Raw genomic sequence first — 16,032 nt, 5'->3', positions numbered from 1 at the left:
CTTATTTTTTCCCATGATACTTTAAAATAATTTAGTCTATTGATTTTTAGTAATTTTCCTATGTTGCTATTGGGGGATACTCGTACTATGTAGATTAGGAGCAATATGTTATTCTCCCTTGATTTTCTTGTCGAGAAACGCGACACTTTCGTGAAATGTATGTCGTCTAGTATTTCTGTCTCTGTGAAGCTATTGTCTAGTCCTTTTAGCAAATATGTGTGTTGTTTTTATGATTTGGGTGTGTATGTGTAAAATGCTGTGTCGGTTGTGATCAGTATTTCTTTTGCTTTGTTATAGTCGTTTAAACTTTGTAGGTATAGCACGTGTTTACCTGCGTGTATTCTTTTGATATGGAAATTTCTGATTTTCAGAGTATCTTGTATGAGTGCTTCGGTGTCTTTTGGGTCCTGGAGGGTTATGTTGATTGGTGAGGGCCTGTTACCTTTTGCAAGTGAGGGGGCGTCCGCTTGCTCCTGTGTACGGTGGCTGGTGGGCTGTCCACGATGTGCTTGTTCCCTCGGTGACTTTGTCGATGGGGGTAGGTCTTTTAATTTGACCGGTTGAATAGGTTGTTCTTGAGGTATCGTCGGCTTCCTCGGTGGGGCGAGGGGGATGTTTATCCGTATGTCCTTTGTTTTGCCTCGGATGTGTAGTGTTCCCACCAGGGACGTGGTCTGCTTGCTTATTTTGTTTCGCATTTTTTCGTTCTTTTTTCTTATGTTTTCCAAGATCGTATTTTATATTCCTGGTTCTTTTGGTGTAATTTATTGTAGGTGATCCTGCCGTTGTGATAAATTGGTTTCCTGTGGTTATAGTACTTCAAGTCTGTTTTTTGTTGAAATTGCTGATGGGGGAGAGCTTCTCGTTTTTTTTCATATTTTCGTTCTTTTCGACGGTGGCGTCTTGTGTGTTATTTTCTTCTTGGTTTAGTGAGAGATCTTCTTCTGTGTTTTCCAGGTTGCCTGCTAGTCCTTTGGTCCTGGTCACCAGGTTTGTTTGTGGGTTGAGTTTCCGTGTCTTTTGTGCGGAAAGTTTTACGCTATTGTTGATTTCTTTGATCGTTTTTTGCGTGATTATTTTTCGTTTAATGGCTTTTTTTGTTGAGTTTAAGGAGGGTTCCGTTTTCTTGCTTTCGGCTTCGTTATCAATGTCTCCTATTTTTTTTTTTATTTATTTTGTTTTATTTTATTTATTTTTTTTATTTTTACTTATAGTGATGGTGTCACTGGTATATTTTCCACTTTTTGTCACTTTTTCTTTCTCTTTCAGTGAATGATTGTCTAGTTTGACGCGCGCACTGTTCGGACCTAAGCCTGATGTCCCTCTTTGGGCTGAGGGGTCCGTCTTGTTCGGAGGTTCACGGTCAACTGACGTGACGGAGATTTCCTTTTTTTTTTTTTAACGTTTATTTTTGCCAAGACTTGTTTTTTAATACATTTTAGTAATTCACAATAAACTATGAATTTTAATAAGATGTATTAGGCAAAAGTACCGATACGCAACAGTACGACGTAGCCATACTGTATTGTGCATCGGAGTTTTTACAATTTTTTGAGTTTTCATTCTTGTGTTGGGTTCCAGGATTTAAGCCGCTGGGGAGCGGAGCTTTTGTGCGTTCTTGTTTTTGGTTGTTGTCTCTGTCCTGAAAACTTGTCCGCAAAAACAGGACGCTTCGGTAGTCTACATTTGTGTGCTGCGGGACTTGTGGGGGGGGGATGAGGGGGAGGGGGTGTTAAATAGTTTTATTTACAATATTTACAAATTTTGCACCTTGGTTGTACGGTGGCAGTGTTGAGTTTTGTTGATTTATTGGTTTTCTCTCTTGTTTTATTATGGATTTGGTATCCACCAGTATTTTTTTGTGAGACGGAGATTTCCTTGAAAATACGCGTGACAGTCAACGTGTTAAAGAACAAAACTATCAATTTCAGCTAACGCTCATACCGCGTTGAGAGCACTCGTTCTCGTCCGATCACGAAAGTTAAGCAACGCTGGGCACGGATAGTACTTAGATGGGTGACCGCTTGGGAACTCCGTGTGGTGTTAGCTTTTTTATTTTTCCAACTTTCTATACTTTTTTTTAATAATCTATGATCGTATACACCGAGAAAAAAATATATGAATTGAAAATGAATTGTGAAGTTTCATCATCTAGGTACGCGTATACTTGAAAAGTAACGAGAGCCAAATGGACGGAGCTTCATAATTGATTTTCTGAAAAAACTTTTATTAAAAATTACTTTGTGCAGGTAATCACATCCTTTCGGCTTGTCCCACCAAACAGGCTTTCAAGCGCACGCGAACTTAACTAAACTATATAGTAGATTTTTTTGGAAAACAGAGCCTAATATCGAAAATTGTTACGTTACATTTTTGACTTGATCTTGCATGGCGTATCAAACCCGTGTAAGATATGTCCTGTGTATTGAGAACAGTTTCTTTATATTTTTATCTAAATTAGAAGAATTTGTAAAGAAAAGAGGACATGAAAAAGAAAAGACAACGACCAAAGGGTCACAGAGGAAGTAGAGTGACAGATAGCTAACATAGATACTTGTGATTCTTCGAGTTTCAATCGTGTTTATATTTTTATTGGTAAGTTTTCGTGAACATAGCAGTTTACTTCTTCAGAGAGGTTTGAAAAAGTTCAGTGCAACAACGTACTAATAAAAACACAATTGAAACCCGAAGAAATGTATGTCATTCAATCAACGTGAAAGTTTCAAATTTAAAAATTAAATTAATTGTGTTGGAAGGTACGAGTGATGTCGCCATTAAAATTTTGTACCTCGAATTTTAGTAAAGAAGTCGTCGCAGCAACCGAATAGACGAAACTAAAAGAGTTTCTCTCATGATGAAGTTAGAGCAGTCACGTAATTTCCTTTCTATTCGTTCCCCGTATTTTAAACCACTATTTTTCAAGCTTCGCGAGTTTGAATTTACGAACAAAGTTCTTTTCAAGAAAGTCTTATTAATTTAATAATAAAAACCCTATTTAATTTAATCTAATTTGACTTAATCGTATGAGATTCAGTGAAGAACATAATTCAACCAATACATATACAAACTACAGTATATACAAAATAAATAGCAGAAACATTTTGCATGATTGGGTCTAATCTAAACAACTTTTTAATGTTGTGTATGTTTTTTTAATTGTTTGCAATAACTAAAGGAATAATAAGTATTTATTGATTTACTTTTGTTCAATGTTGTATGACCTTTAACTCGTTGAATCGAATAGACTGTATATCGTAGACAAAAGTAATAGACAAAAGGAAGGTTAAAAGTTATTTTATTATAATTTTAATAAACAAAATAGATAATCATTATTAATATCGTGAAAAATATTTAATATGATATTACTAATACTACTATCCAGATTCTAATTTTAAACTTTCTTCTGACCATCATTGTATAATAGACTGAACTACTACCTATAATATATATATATGTCGGATTATAGTTAGATTTAGGGGCGTGTAACGAATCTTGATTCGGACTAGCCATCGTTGTTGTACAATAGAGATTATATTTACTGGTATAAATATGATTTTTACAAAGTTTGACAAATAACCATGGTGATTAGACACTCGAGATGTTAATGACAGTGTTCTTAGTTTCAATAACCAATCCACGGTCAACGGAGTAACTCTTTGTTAAACGTAGAATATATTTTTAAGCACAAAGTACCAACAAAATTGCAGCCGCCGTTGCTAGGCATACCCGCGTAGCAGCGACATTGCTCCTGCCGGGGGTTTGATTGTTAATACAACGTGTGTCTCATAATATTGGCACTTCTCTGTTAGGTAAAAACGTCCATCCCGTGACCGTGGCTGCGTTCAGCGACCAATTGTGTCACCTTGAGCCCAAGCCCACTGTTACAAATCTCGGGTAAACTGATATCTTATTGAATCATAATAACTACTGTAGCATTTACAAAATAACTCAAACACAGTCGTTCGAAACTTGACACAATGAGCTTAGGCTCGAAGCGACAACTGGTCGCCGAGCGTAGCCGCGGTCACGGGATGAACGTTCCACCTAACAGAGATGTGGAGTTACATAGCTCTCCTTTAAAGAATTGGCCGTACCGACATTTGACAATAAACATTTCAACGGCCCCGTGGCTCACCACACACAGACCCCATTCTTTGGGTAAGATGATCGCCAGATGTCGATGCATCATTCACAGTTTATGTTCAGCTAGCCTGAGGATCCGCTACAAATCTTAGGATTTAGTTAACTAAGGTCCTTCAGATTGACAAACAGTCTTTATTCTATCAACCCGTAAATCTGTCACCTATTGCGGGAAGATACGGGAGATCTGCTTTACTCACGTAGGACGCTTCCCGCTAGGAACTCTCTCTCAAGGGCGGCTAACATCCTTTTTTAACCGCCAACATAGAAATTAACCAATTAACAGTAACGTCCATTTCCCTCACCCTCCGAGAGGACGCTTTCCTCGACGAATCCGATGATTCCGTGCCCTTAGGCACACCCTATCATAGTCTTCCTCTGTAATGTTAGTCGAGCGATCCTTGTATCGCGAGGAGTAAGTCGAGTCCGACTTAGACTTTGAAGCAAAGTATATCCGTTATCCCGTGGATCGTGGATTCGTCATATCGAACCTAAGGTCATTGTCATTAGCATCTAGTTACCGCGGCCACTTATCAATCATGTAACATCAATACCTGTGTTAGTAAACGCTACCTCGATCGTGCGACAACGATGAATAATCCAGGTGAAGATTCATTACACGCCTCTAACCCAAGTCCTAACGCCAACCCGACATATATATTAATATATTACAGAAAAACTTATTAGATACAGTTGAAACTACAAAATGCTTTTTCGATTATATTTCGATACGGAGCTCTAGATACAACATAGCAAAAAATACAAAAAAGTGGATGAAAAATTAGATTCGATCCGAAATGTTCACAAAAATGTTTTTTAAGTAAGGTTCCCGCATAACGTTCCGATTTCAATCCTACTGAGAACCTGTCGAGATTTTAAAAATGAGAAATACGAGACTCTTATGAATCCGTCTTGATACAGATTCATGAATTGCAAAAAAGCATCGAACAACAGTGGGATGGAATTCATCCTATTGATATTAATACAATTTTGGCTGTAACATACGTTAGAAAAGAAAGAAGATCAAGATTTTGTATATTTTTATACTTGCAGTAAAGCAAGAAAAGACATACAGCTTAATCCAAATAGGTCATCTAACACTTTGACTGCTATGTCGAAATTACATGTTTCACTGAAAACGCCACGGGAGTATTTTTATTATTCAAAGCATATAATGGCAAAATAATAATAAATTGATGATATAAGGCAACATTCTTCCCCAATGGACCGTTTATCTTATTAGCGGTGACGGATGACCACCGTGGCTCCTTGGTAACAGTTGATAACGACATATTATAACGAGGCTTCGTTTATTTCAAGAAACCATGCGCAATTGGTTATTTCGTCGGAAGCAAAACGTGCAGAATATATTGCTGAAACGTGTAGAAGATATTAGTAAGTAGTATTTGTTCATTCTATATATAATAGTAAGGTATATGCATACTTTTAACTGTGCGACATGAAAATTTTGCAGAGAATGCTATAAAAAAATGTTAAACAGTGAAGGTCAAAAATAAGAATCGGACCAAAAAGGTGACCACCTATTGTCTACATTGTATCGATGAGCCATATTTATGTTTAAAGTGTTTTAACATAGTGCACCGTTAGATGCAAAATTTGAACTCATTTTTTTTATTGTTATTCTAATAAAAATGTTTAATTGTTCAATGGGGCACTTCTTATTTCAAAGTACTTCTATTTATCGGTTATATTCAAAATGTCCTAACTATCAATTTTCATTCAATTTTTACAATTGTAAGAAGTTGAAGCGCTTCGGTCACCAATGACCACCGTGGTGTCACAGGAGAAACAGTGGCTGGTCATATATGACCAACGTGGCAATCAAAATGCTAATTTTTACGGTACATAGAAATATGTTGTAAAAATCTATGAAGATATTTCCTGTTTCGAGCAAAATGAAAATGACGAAAGAGAATCGCGTGTCACAAAACATTAAAGTTGAATATAGACAAGCGAATGTTTCTGGCACATTATGTTGTAATGTACTTGTAGTGATAAAATGATCTCCATCGCTATACAATATATGTACATATAAATATACGTATACAAGACGATTCAACCATCGTTACAAGGTTTGTGAAATTATTTGAGATTAGTATGACAGAACGAATGACCAACTCGTCAACGTACGAACTTTTCGGCCTAACCGGTGAAAAAATGCACAATACTTTCAGCGAAATTATTTGTTAGCTATTTGTTAACTCTCTATAAATACGAAAACGTGATTAGAGAAAGGAGATGCTGTGGCTTTCGCGGTTAGGATTGTCACACTTTAAATTGTTAGACGTGGCATTGTTTTGGTTAACCTTGTTGCGTTCAACATTGTTTGAGGTTTCAGTGAGTAAAACGCGTTTCACAGGAACAAATTCCTAACATTTCCCGGAAGTCTCAAGCAACGTGGAACGCAGCAGGATTAACCGGAACAACATTACGATTACACTTAACAGTGTTAAGTGGGAAAACGTGATCGTCTATTAGTACAAAAAATATCTTAAAAACGGCCGATTGGTTCATTGTATTTCTCATAAATGCATTAGCGATAAGGGGTTAGATGACATTGAGTATAATTTTTTAATAGAATACAATATCCTTTACAATAGGTGCTGAAAATGTCAACCGTCAGCATCAATGCAAGTGGAAACTTTTTTCACCACGTTGGACGACACTTTGCGCAGAAATGTATCAATGGATTGGATGGATACATTGAAGAATGCAGTCTCGCGCATAACATTGCGTTTAAGTTCATCCAAAGCGCGTTTAAATATAATTTAAAATTATACATTCATTGCTATTTCTTTCGTTCATTTAACTTTATGTAAATTCTCATGTCGACAAAATTTGAGAAACTGATTAATCGGACAATATAAGAATTATTTAAACACCTTTTGAATACTTCTGGACTCTGGCAAAACCAAATGAATGATCGATGACGAATGATTGTACGATGTCTATAACTAGAATGCCTAATGTGTGTGATGATTCTGTAGCATGAAAACATTTTATCCTACATTTTTTGATTTAGTTTCGCGCGTAGAATAATCTCCTGTCAATTCCAATCGACTGTTCGCTCTTGTCCAAACTTTGAGCTCGATTTTCCCGAAAACGGAGCGTAATATGAAAAAATGTTGATGTATATTTTTGATTTTTTTCAACATAGAGTCGCTTGCTTGTATCATCGCTCCGATTGTATTATAATTATAATATCTCGAATATCTTGCACAAGCATCCGCGAACGGATGTGACTGTTCATTCGCCACGAACATGCGTGATATCGGTCGCCACGATATCTAAAATGGATCCAACATTTAAACGGATAAATGTTTCCAATAAAAGTTCATTGATATCAAACGAAGAATTTTCCTATGTAAAAGTATTCGTACTATCATTTTTTCAGTAGAAACAAAAGTGTTTTGTGTTTTTTGAAGTACATTAGTATTTAAAGCACATATTAGCATTTATAGTACTATATATTTTTATTATCATATTCTTATACTTCGTTGAAAGACAAATTTAGCGATGTATGCTGATTCACTCCACATATTAAAATGCAAAAATCATGTCAATTGCAGACACTATTTTTCAAACTATATCATGAAACTTATGATTATTTATATTATTTCCGTGTGGTAGATAAATTCTCGAAAACAAATTCTATGGTTTCTGAAACCTATGGTTTATGAATCCTATTATGTAAAAGTGAAGGTAATCAGTTGGGTTTCTGTCATTTCAATTATCTGATTCTATAATAATTTAATTTGCTTCTGAATATTCACTTACGATTTCATCGTCGGTCTGTGATATCGAAGTTAGCAAAACAAACTAATATACCACTTTTTGGTTGAATCCAGACATGCAAATTTATTAAAATAAATACAACTCTACACTGTAGAAGATGAGATGCAATTTATGTATGTATTATGATTAGTCTGATGTTACAAGCATACGTTATTATGGAAATTTATTTGTTTGCTGATTGTTAGCGTTATAATTTAGAATTATGTATGTATTAGATATGTAATTGTATCTGTATGTTACCATATCATTGAATTCGTCCCTTTTCACTTTGAGAATATGACAAGAAAAATAGATGACGCTTTTCAAAAAATACAAAATGAGTTCTACTTTTCATAAAAACATGATAGTTTTGAAAGTACTCCTCGCATGAGTAAATTTTTCATTTGATGTGAATTTTTGCTCGAAATACTTTTTTATTCGGTTACAGAATCAGTTCAAGTACCCTATATATCTATACACGGTATAACAACGGTACAAGCTTTTTTATTTATTTCTTTTAAAATAATTTGCGAAAGATTTAATACAGCGTTCACGGTGCACAGTATTCGTATAATCATATAAAAGACCGAAAATGACTCTCATTTAATTATATATGTAACATTTGATTTCTTCGTAACATTTCATTGAATACGCCACTTCATTTTGAAAACTTCATTTTGGAAAAGAAGTTATTTAGAGCGCATTCAAGAAAACGAAGACCATGAGAGTAATTCGTAAATACAAGAAGAATTCCATTCTAAGTTAAAAACAACGGTAACTAACTTGCGTGCAAATGTAACATTACGATATAGCGAGGACGTACTCTCACAAGGAAAATTAGAGTAACCCAGGAATAAAAAAGATGATGAAACTTTGCGTACGAGTAAAATAAACAAATAAAGTCATCCATAATAAAACTCTATCCTTCTTTGGTAACATAATTCTGTCTTAAGGTGTGAATCGCGCGTTAACAGAAATTTAGAATTTTAATTAACAAATAGACTGCATAAAAAATATTTTTGGAGAATTACCTTTCCCTCCCACGACTACCCACAAAATTCTTTTGCTATTCGTGTAAAAATATACAAAAAGAGGATGCAAATGTTAAAACATTCATTTTTGTTAGTAAAAACTGCTATGCTGTAGTAATTGAATTCAATATTAACAATTTTCATATAAATAAATTTAAAATAGATATAAATTATTTAAGTAAATCTGGCGTAATAAAACCAGTTTATTAAAGAAAACTGCTAAAACGGACTTTAAATTTGATAATAATGGTTTATATTTATTTATTTACCAAAAATGTTGATACAAAGTCATTTACAGATATGGAAAGAAGGTCTCCAGAGGTATTTCAGCATGTATAATAAAAGGAAATATTTTTAGGTGGAAACGAGAGGAAAGGGTAACTCGAAAACGATGAATTTTTCAATTTTTTAAATACCGGTTACCAACTATTACCGAATATTGCGACATTCACCGAATTATGACACTAATGGAAAATAGGATTATATGACAGATGGCATACTTGTACACAAAGTTTCGTAGTTTTTTAATTTCTGGTCGTGAAATCTTCCTTGTCAGCAACAAATAAGCAAGACTTTTATCTCGAATGTTAAAAACCTGCCATTTATTAGGAAATCAAGAATCATATTGATGTAAGGTAGTTCATCGCTATTTTACATAAAATAGCATATTCTGCATTTATTGTTATAAAAAAATTATTGTATTTTTCCAAGTAATAAAAATTGCTTTATAACTGAATTTAGAATTAAAATATTAAATCCAAATTCTCAAGATTTTGTCTTACTCCCTTATGATTTCCAATCAGTTATTTAATGTGCATGAAAGCATCTGTATGGCCATTTACAGAAAAATGACTATTACATATAGATTCGTAAGTAAATACGTATTATTTTTATGGTATCGATAATCTAACTTCGATTTTGCCATATTGAATTTGAGTTAGATATATTTGGGTTAGGAATGCCAGAAAGAAAATAATTACGAGAGATAAAAATAGCGATGTTCAGATTAAAATCATTTTGAAGGAAATAAATGAAATTCTAACTAGTTTATATCACTTCAACCATTAAGATATAATACAGAACATCAATTATACTTGATTCAACTATTTCCTGCAACGGTCACTGATTTATCAATGCTTGCAAATATTACATAAATTCTTTCTCAATAAATTCACGTTCTCCTTTTGATACGTCTTCGTTCCTCTTTAAATGTTTGATATTGTGATAGGTAGACCATATTATTTACCTATCTTTTCGTAGAAATAGGAATTATGGGAATTGTTTCCAAGAAGCATTTACGTAATAATTATCAGAATAAATTCATTTTACATTATTCGCAATAAACTACTCTGTTTATTTATCCGAATAATTTAATAGAATAATAAGTGCAATCTTCGAATACGAATATAATACTATTAATTTATCAACCAACTAGCTTACCAAAGAGCAATAAACTTGCTGACAATTGAAAAAGGTTAATTACAAAAGTATAATGATATAAAAGTATAACAACAATTAGATAATAAAATTTAAAAATATATTTCATATTTGATATAGTTTGTATATTTTTACTTTGTTCATCTGCGATATTATATAACATAAATAAATATCTATACAAACAAATTTTTATATGAATAAATAATTCGAATAAATTCTTATTCAGATAATATTTTTACACGGATATTTGTTCGTATACGAATAACGTTTTATTCGAGTAAATCTTTGTTTGATCCTGGATATAACATATTGCATATGATTTGATTGTAACAAATAATATTATATTCCTCATATATATCCGTTATCTGCTATCCAAATGAAATGTTGCTGAATTCTGCTTTGTTACTATTGATGTCGCTCATAGCTCATTCCTGAAATCGCTCTTTATTGTAACTAGAGAACATAAACGTTATTTGATGCGATACTAAATCAATACCAATAACATATGTTTTTCACTGGACCTGTTTTCATTAACCAGAAAAAAAATCCTTTGCGTTTACACGACATAATACATTGGTGCATATTGGCATTTGTGTTACACATACAGAATCGGAGAAACGTCCACTGAACTTGACAAATGAATTCGAATCAAACTGGAAAAACTCAATTGCACTCGACGAATGAACATTTATACAGCACTGAAAGAGGTATAGAGATATTCCACAAAAGAACATTGTCAGTAAGCACGAAAAGTGAATCGATGCTGTAAAATAAGTCGAGAAGAAGGCAATGAGCTGTTAAAGGATATTATGCTGTCATATTCAAGGTGAAGACATCGTTGAAAAAAATAGTTAAATAGAAATTAGATCGAATAAAATTAGAAATCTACAACTAACAATTAGATGAATTCTATACGATTTATCTATTACGTTTTTGTTTTTTAAGACCATTTAAAATCTATTGTGCATTCAACATAAGTGAACAATGCACGCGATCTGTGAGGAAGGACACAAAGGGCAGGTTAGAGACGTATCCAATAAATTGCGAGGTCAGTTTCTAGCACTTTATTTTTATCAAAAATGGTTAGGTCTATACGCGATGGATACTCTACCCTCTCCGACTATTTTTTCCGTGGAAACTTTGGGTATTTTCGGCAGCGCATTTGATGGGGGATTCATGCCTCGTAGAAAGTTGTTTATTGAAAATAACTCTCAAAAATAGTTTTGCTGTTTTCACGTCATAGACCATGCTAGCCGTTTGCACGACAGCTTTTCCTTCGCTAACGCAGCTAACCGCTACAGCTTTAAGATGGTTTCGAGATTATTTGAAGAATGCCTGGTACGTGTAGTAAATTGAGACCGAAGCGGTCACTTCAGATTTGAAATTTGTATTCTTCTTTACTCATCCATACCTCGAAAACTAAAGTATAGAAGACACATACGTCAATAAGAGAATTATTACTCTTTCAGGATACAAATTCATTCCCTAAAGTACGAACATGCATTTATAACTCACTCTGTATAAAATCGCAAATTTTAATTGCGTGCTCTAGGAAAACAAATACACGTGACTATTTTTTTTATACCTTTTAAGGCAACATTCATTAATTATTTTCTGTCTTCGAATGTAAACATATTTTTCCAAATCTTTTCATTCAGCGTATTCGGTAATTTCTTAGGATTCTTCGCCAAAACTTTTATTAAATTTACTTCTTTAAATCGCAAAAAAATGAACGAAGAGAATAATCTTACAGAAAATATGTTTTTCCAAGTATCAACTATAATTCATTACTTAGTTGACATTTTGTTAATCGAACTAATTTACATATTCCACTCTTGTGGTCTCGACGAAAAACGGAATTGGATACGTTTCAAGATATTCTTCAAAAATAAGAAGCAGATAAGCTTGCTTTATCAATCGAAGATTAGTTGATCAATATTTACTTACGTCCATTAGCTTGCATTCCACCTCCCTTTACATCTTCTTTTTTTATAACTCGCTAATTATGTAGAATAACGCTTTGAAAAAATGCTTAAATGTTATCCAGGTTCGTAAAAAACATCTAAATAAACAGACATTAATATGGCATTCCATCTAAAGAAAAGTGAAAAGAGCTTCCCTTGCCCCCTTGTTCCTCAAATAATCAATCCGCTTGTGCCATTGAGTAAAATGGTACGAGATTAATTCATTAGTCCATATCTGCTTTGCATATTTTATGTGAATCAGCCTGTATACACATGTATACAATATATATATAATATGGATGGATATGTACATTTGTATATGTCTATTCATCTATATAAATACGTTATGCTGACTGCTGAAAATATTTGAAAATATTTATCAAACAGCAGAGCGGAAGAATACTAGGACAAGGATTTGATAACAGTGACTGAGGAAATCAATGCATATCGGAAGTTTCGAAAATACCACGGACCGTTAAGGATAGCTCTTAGCCACCTATGTTAGTCAAATTGGAGTTTGTTAATAAATGATAACTATGAAGATAGTATGATATTATGGGAATAGCAATTGTTGAGGTTATTAGATGTATGTGAACAAAGGAATGCGTGGATAAATTGTAAGGTAGAAAATATATTTTAATAATGAAGTGTGAACACAAGAAGGAATATAATTGAGCTGGTCCAGATCCGCACGCTGGCAGTGTTACCCTACTGAAAACTGAAAACCCTGAAGCCAACATTGCCCGTGTACTGTTTATGCTCTGCCTTCGACCCACTCTTTTGTCTATACGCTGTCGATGGCTTTAGAGCTTGAGAAAACTAAAAGACTAGATGTAGAGTTTTCTTAGAAGTGATGACCACTTCAACAGTAATAATAATTTTTTATATTTATTTTAAAAAGTTAAATGGCAATATAAATAATTGCAATACGAAGGTAGAATATTAAGCTGACTGGCGGAGATAATTGAGGCAGCAGGACATCATCGCCGCTATTCGTAGCGCTTTGTTTAATGTCAGATAATTAATACGACTCAGACCTAATATGAACTTAAAACAGTTGTACATTACATCTCGTATTTAATTAGAGAAATTGGCGTATGTCAATGAATCGTTGCCCGTTATTCAACTCTCTAAACAAATTTATAGCGGGAGGTTGTCACGGGTCGGCTGCTCTACGTAGTTTCTTAAAAATTTGTACATAATCCTATGCTTTCGTTAGCATTTAAAAAGGAACTATGTGGCCAGTTTTAGAAAAATTAATAAATTCACTTTATGACATTTCGATATCACTTTGTATCTATTTCGGTACGATCCTTGAACGTAGTTTTCCTGTAAGTTTCTGAAAAAGAGTACAGTAACAACTGTCATTTTGCAAATTCGCCACACGCCACTGTGTTGAAATACACCCACTTTCATTAACAATTCCTTCATAACGATGCGATAAATCGATTCCAAATATTACGGAAAGGTTTCCTGTACTCCAAAATAGTTTTTTTCGAAATTTGAGAGTAGTCTTGAATTTTAAGGTTTGTCTAGAAACTACCTAAAGGATACAAGAAATGCAACAATATCTGTAGATCCATGTGGACCATCGATGTATGAAAGTAAAATACGACGGACGTGATGCATGTGATATAAAGTCAGGTGTCCATTTGAGAGTAAAATTCGTGAGTAACAGTTACTTTCGAGAGTATTTCTCACAAGGGGATACTGTCTTGAGGGCGACTATCTAACAGCATCGTTCAATTGTCAGAGAACGATAGCTTTCCATATTGCCTTCAAGTGGAAACAAAATAATACCCTTCTGGGAATACGCACGAATTTCGTATTCTGAAAGTAGCCACCGCGAAGGAAACATCAAAATGTTGTCAAGGAAGGAATGGTCGAAGGTTGACATCTTTGTTTTTGTTACGTCCGGTGACTTTTACGTAACCCAAAATCCATCCTTCGGTCGAGGCGGTCGCTAGATGTGGAAATATAATTAGTCGGACTGCGATAATCCTAAGGAACTGTCATAAAACTAAATATTTTTACTTTATCGTCAAGGCCCTTAATTGCTACAAAACATCTCTCAAATCGAGACATTCCTTAGGGTTATTATTCAATCGGGTAAAAAATGGGGTCAAGTTTTTTCCATGTTCGACAGTCACTTCCAGCCGTAAGCGACCGGTGGCGGGGCGACCAACACCCAGCAATAGTTTTCCTCTGCGACAGCATCGTCACCGAACTTTACTTTATCATCTGAGGATCAATCAACATCCCTTCACTGATTTTCCATCTTTAGATCAGTCAACATTTCTTCACTGGTTTTCCACATTTAGATCAGTCACCTATTTAACTTATATCTATACGCACCGAGCGTAACTGTCTATGTCTATAAAGTTGTTGGACTAAAGTGTATATCGTAACTTCAGTGTTATAATCAGTCTAACCATCTCTATTATCCTAAACGGAATAGGGGATCGATGATTTCGTGGCGTCGATTATCTAATCGTAACGGGAATTTACGACTCCTGTTAACGCGATCTACCGCGAACGGTTTAATGCAAGTTTATGAAAAACAATCAATGTTATGAGATACGAAGGACGAAGAAGACATAAAACTGCAAAGGATTTTCTATGTTCCGTTAAAGAAATTCAGCGGAAAATTTATAATATAAGAAATCAGGTAAAGTACATATTATAAAGTAAATAAAGTTAAATACATAGACATGTTATTTGAATATTAAAATTGCAGATGTGACAAAAACTAAAAATGTGTAAAAGAAGGAAAAGATGACAACGGAATAGGTTTCCAACTGGCCTTACTTTGGTGCCTTGAAATTTTTAATATTAAATATAAATTTAACTGAATTGTCGTACATAGAGACATCGATGACTGTTGTAAGTAAAAAAAGTTCATACATTATTTTTTCACTCGTTTGTTGGATGCATTATAAAGAAATGTCAATTACATATGTATATATTGCCATATGATGTCATAAAAAATTCTTTGAATTATCTCTTACCTCTTTTTAAGAACATGTGTAATTATTCCGGTTTCCACGATTCAACAGAAGAGAAACATTTTCAGAAATGCTTTCGTTTCGCAAAAGCCTGGTATTATTTCATGATAATGTTGATCTTCAGAATCGATCAATGTTGGATTCAAGTAATGTGTATGCAAGGAACTTGAGTTCAATAAAAAGTTGTGAAACGTACATATCGCTAGATCAATATTTGTTACAATTTCTGGCTCGACGTTCATATTCATATTCGTTCATTTTCGTAAAACCCAATATTTGTTAGCAATTATTTCAAAGGAATTTTCGCTATACGACGTACTATAGATAATCTGTAGTTAAAAATACGGTTTAGTACGGGTTCGTTTCAAAATGGACAAGGTTTTATTATATACGACTTCGTTGTAAACGCGATGTCAATGACAAAACAATACGAAACAGTAAGAATTCTGCATTAGGGAGATGTACAGTGCTTTGTTCCAATCCATCGCTTAATGAGCAATTCTGGAAAACTCTCCCGTAAAATATAAATAAATTTATTTTCCGCATCAACCATAGCTAACACTTATAGTTGTTCCAATGACTTTCAGAATGTTTTAGGTACTTCTTTACAATATGTTTACCATTTATAGCACCTAAACAACGATTCCATCGACGAAAGGA

At 33.9% G+C, this 16,032-nt stretch overlaps 2 protein-coding genes and 1 non-coding gene across 3 annotated transcripts in view; 2 read left to right on the top strand and 1 right to left on the bottom strand.

Annotated features, from left to right (window-relative positions):
* Positions 1 to 16,032, top strand: part of LOC139991573 (uncharacterized) — a 331,311-nt gene that overhangs the window by 209,227 nt on the left and 106,052 nt on the right. The gene's annotated exons all lie outside the window — the stretch shown is intronic.
* LOC139991572 (uncharacterized) overlaps positions 1 to 16,032 on the bottom strand; it is a 148,909-nt gene that overhangs the window by 120,837 nt on the left and 12,040 nt on the right. The gene's annotated exons all lie outside the window — the stretch shown is intronic.
* Positions 1,931 to 2,049, top strand: LOC139991780 (5S ribosomal RNA). The gene has a single exon (XR_011800903.1). It is a non-coding gene; the product is annotated as a 5S ribosomal RNA (ribosomal RNA).

The sequence above is a fragment of the Bombus fervidus genome, chromosome 10 (assembly GCF_041682495.2).
Source record: "Bombus fervidus isolate BK054 chromosome 10, iyBomFerv1, whole genome shotgun sequence".
In the NCBI taxonomy this organism is placed as follows: domain Eukaryota; kingdom Metazoa; phylum Arthropoda; class Insecta; order Hymenoptera; family Apidae; genus Bombus; species Bombus fervidus.
The sequence above is the reverse complement of the archived record's forward strand: the minus strand, read 5'-3'. Positions and strand labels throughout refer to the sequence as shown.